At 38.0% G+C, this 4,511-nt stretch overlaps 1 protein-coding gene across 1 annotated transcript in view; it reads right to left on the bottom strand.

Moving 5' to 3' along the window:
- Positions 1 to 284, bottom strand: part of LOC125646103 (uncharacterized) — a 7,699-nt gene extending 7,415 nt beyond the window's left edge. Inside the window, exon 1 of the mRNA XM_048872253.2 lies at positions 1 to 284. This exon is cut by the window's left edge and continues 1,340 nt beyond it. The gene's annotated coding sequence lies outside the window, so the exon portion shown is untranslated.
- Positions 285 to 4,511: the final 4,227 nt, after the last annotated feature.

Genomic DNA, 4,511 nt, shown 5'->3' with positions numbered 1-4,511 from the left:
AACGCAAGTTACACCCCCTTGACAACCATATGTCGGAACTATTTTTTTTCTCTCTCTAAATTTACATCGCAGCACTGTTTTCAGCCTTCTATGGAATAGAAAGTCAACGTGTACATTAAGATACACATGTTGTTTGATACACATGTTGTTTTCTCGTTGTCAATATATGTACGCAATTCACTGTTGTAAAACATCTTTCTCTGTATGCAGGCGCGTAGCTGCCTATACGCAAGTACGCAACTGCGTACACATTATTTGCTAAAAAAAAAAAAAAAAAAAAAAAAAAAAGGAGAGAGAGAGAGAGAGAGAGAGAGAGAGAGAGAGAGAGAGAGCGAGCAATTCGGAGAAATTATTTTTACATTTTTATGTCATTGCCTTTTAAAGTGGTAACTTTGCGCTATGTATTTCCGATTTATGATTAACTCCAATCATCATGTCGATTCACTCCAGGTTAGAAAGCTTCTTGAATTTCAAATCCCTAAAATCATCAACACTACCATCGCCGTCGTCATCAACACAAAGCTGTTCAGCAGTTCCGGAAAAATCCAATTCAAATGAATCAAACAACACACCGGATTATCCGGACATTGATTTACTCAGTGTGAGTGATCTCCGGGACACAAATGTCAAAAATGCTTTATTACAGGGGTTGTGGAAAGAATTAGATGATTTCCGATTTCCTCAAAGGTAAGAACTTACCAAATAATAATAATAATAGAGTGAATGTAATTGCAAATTCCCATCCCAAATAAAGAGATATCAGTGGCGGATTCAAGGAGAGCCCCCCTCCTCCCACAAATTTACAAAATAGCATTAATAAAAATCCAGATTTGGTACCAAAAATGACTGAAATACTTCAATTTCATATGTGGGTCCCCCTATCCGGAAATTCTGGATCCACCACTGGAGGGTTAATACCATGTTGAATATACAAAGTTATACATGTACCTTAAAGCTTTCAATTTGCGAAATACACTTAAATTTTAAGATTTTAAAAAAAATCACAAACCTTCACCCTATTTTCCCTTCGGCTTCTGGAAAATGTATGGGTTCGTAAGTTTGTTATATTTCATACATACCCGCATTTACTACAATTACACGTGAACTTCAGATCAAATACGAGTGGTGGATATTGAAATTTTCCAAAGGTTGTGTATAAGGATGGGAGGGAGATTGCTAAATTCAAAGAAATCTGTATACAGATAATGATACCGTGCAATTTCTGGACTAGAGAGGAAAGGGTGGTTGTTCTACATGATTTAAAAAAAAACATCTTTTTTACAGGAGGTGCGTGCGCTTGTATATTCATGTATATATGTGTATGTGTGTGTGTAAGTGCGTGCGTGCGTGTGTGTGCAACCTAAATTAATGCTAATAAACCCTTTTCAAAATTCGCCCTAGGTACTAGGGAAATATACATGTACATGTATGATATGATTTTTAAAAAATCTTCATTTTAGCAAAAACAGCAGGAAGTTCAATTCCACTTGGATTAAAGAAAATCCTTGGCTGCGGTACAGTGTCTCTTGTGATGGGGTGTTCTGTGTGTATTGCGTACTGTTTGATGTGAAACGGTCGGAAGCAAAAGAAAAATCCTTTATCTCAACGCCTGTTCGAGATTGGTCTAATTTTTCGAAGTATGTTTCAAGACACCTTGCCCCGTCTTCAAAACACTATGGGTGCGTTAATGTTGCTGAGCATTTTCTGTCCACGTTACAAAATCCAGGAAAGGATCCTGAGGGTCTTATTCTTAGTAAAAACGATGGCATTGTTCAAAAAGATAGGCACATCCTCAAAACAATTATTGATGTCATTTTATTGTGTGCTCGTCAAAATATTCCACTGCGTGGACATACAGAAGAGGATAGCAATGTCATTGCCAGTGCTCCCACTGGACCAAAATTCCCTTTCGCCACTTTTTCGGGGTGCGGCGCGGCACAAATAATCTCATGCTTTACAATTATTTCCATCATATTATTTTTAAATTATTCATTACACTGATTTTAGCATTTTGAATCAGTTACATTACTTAATCATATCCAGTTACCATACCTAAACACTTCTTTCTGAATTATTAAGAAGTTGATTTGCTTTTTGATAAATTCTATTAGGGAAATAAAAAATCAGATAATAAATCATATAAATATAAACTTCATGATGCTACACCCCTCATTGAAAACATTGTGTACATTGCACGAAATGCAGATGTCACAAAACATCAAGCCCAATTTAGAGTCGTATCTCAACCATTCCCTATTAAATTTCCGTTTTGGTATGGAAGATTTTGCAATTTGGACAGAATCAGATGTTTGAGCAGGTGGGGTTGACAGTAAAGCCAAACATAGATATTTTTTTAATTGTAGACTGACTAGGGTCAGAAGATACAAGTTTAGTGTCAAAATAGAATGGGGTGCATAGTCTTATGAGATTAGCATTTTTATACTGTTGCGCACCGAACTTCAATGACAATTATTTATTAAAATTGCTATGTCCATATCAATGGTGAACGACCGCATTGTTTATGAAATATTCGAACTAAAATCAAACACATCAAAATATTGTAATCAACGAGCTTGGCCGCAAAAACAAACAATTGATGTATATACATTATACACAACAATACGGCCAATTTAATTACCGGTCAGTTCTGTGGTTAAGAATTGACGTTAATGTGGAGATGATAACACGATAATGAATAATACTTTAAATGTTAAACAATTGACCACAGCCGGGTACACAGCTGTCCGATGTACCTTATTACATAATCACCGACTTTTTTGCAGCCATACATTACCTGAGGAATAGCCTGGCCTTTGTGACCAGCTCTCTGTGCACTGGAGCGACGCGAGGTTCCCGGTTGCACGCGTTGACTGAATAAACAGATTTTGACTGCATAAACAAACAGGTGATAATGTGTCACTGACAAAGGAAATTTTAAAATTCAATTTATTGCAAAAAGGGATTTTCGCCACTTTAAAGTTTTTTTCGCCATTTTTGAAAAAAATTCGCCATTGGCGAAAATGGCGAAGCCCAGCTCGAGCAATGACTCATTGCCATTCTACGTCATACTGCACTAACAGACAAACTCTTTAGCAATCATTTACAGACAGCAGATCCTAGAGCAAAGTACATGTATATGTCCCCAGACATTCAAAATCAACTGATATCATTGTGCAGTAAACAGATTACCGACTCTATTGTTCGCGATGCCAATAATTCCCCATACTTTGGGTTTATTGCAGATGAAGCAACTGATGCTTCTACAATGGAGCAGATGGCCATGGTTTTGAGATTTTTTGACAAAGAGAAGAGGGGTGTGAGGGAGGAATCTGTTGGTTTCTCCAAGGTGAACAGGACAACGGGCGAGGAATTGGCTAATGCTTTTTTGGAAAATCTTAGGAATCTTGGGGTAACTATAGATAACATGAGAGGTCAAGGCTACGATGGTGCTGCCAACATGTCAGGGGTATAAAAAAAAAAAAAAAAAAAAAAAGAAAGAAAAAGGAGTACAAGCCAGAATACGTGAACTCATTCCGGGGGCAGTATACACACATTGCAAGCCACACTGTTTGAATTTAGTTTTAACACATAGCTGTAAGCTGCCCATTATCAGAAACATGATGGACGTTGTCCAGCAAATTGCTTTTGCATTTCATTTTTCTGCCAAACGAATAGATGTATTTAAGGAGGAGCTGAAGGAAAATGACGAAGCAAAGGCTTCAATGGAGAAAAGACAGGAACTGCAGACAGTGTGAAACACGATGGGCTTCTCGAGCAAATGCTTTATTTACATTTAATGCATCACTCGAAGTCATAGATGATGCTCTTCATCGATTAGCTAATATGTCTGACACGAAAGAGCGAGTCTATGCATGTTCAATTGAAAGGTTTGATTTCATTCTCCCTCTTATTGTTTGCGAACATGTTTTACAAATTCTGGCACCTCTCTCGGAAATGCTCCAATCTAAAGCCTCCGATCTTATCGAGGCAATGAAGGAAACAAGGGCAGTCTATGCCGTTATTCAAAATGAGCGTAACTATGGCACAGTGTGGGACGCATTGTATGAATCGGCTGTCCAGTTAGCTGTCACAATTGGCGTAGAACCATCATCTTCAAGATGTGCTGGTCATCAATTACATCGCAACAATACCCCTGCAGACTCAACAGAAGTATACTGGAAAAGGTCCGTCTTCTGTCCTTTCTATGATCATGTACTTCAGGAACTTGATGATCGTCTTCTTGGGTGCAGCGACAGATTCATGGCTCAACACCTTATACCCTCAAATCTTGGAAATCTCACTGATGATATGGTCATGCAAATTTATCAGACTTTCAGTGCTGACATCCCAGCCCAAGCTGCCGTATTTCATACAGAAATAAAAAGGTGGATCGCAAGATGGTCATTGGAAGATCCAGGCAATTTGCCTTCGACACTTCAGAGTACATTACATGGCATTAATCCAAATCTCTACCCGAACATTTTCTATGTACTGTCTGTTTTGATATCAAT

The sequence above is a fragment of the Ostrea edulis genome, chromosome 6, assembly GCF_947568905.1.
Source record: "Ostrea edulis chromosome 6, xbOstEdul1.1, whole genome shotgun sequence".
Taxonomy (NCBI): domain Eukaryota; kingdom Metazoa; phylum Mollusca; class Bivalvia; order Ostreida; family Ostreidae; genus Ostrea; species Ostrea edulis.
This window is presented reverse-complemented; position numbering and strand designations above follow the sequence as displayed.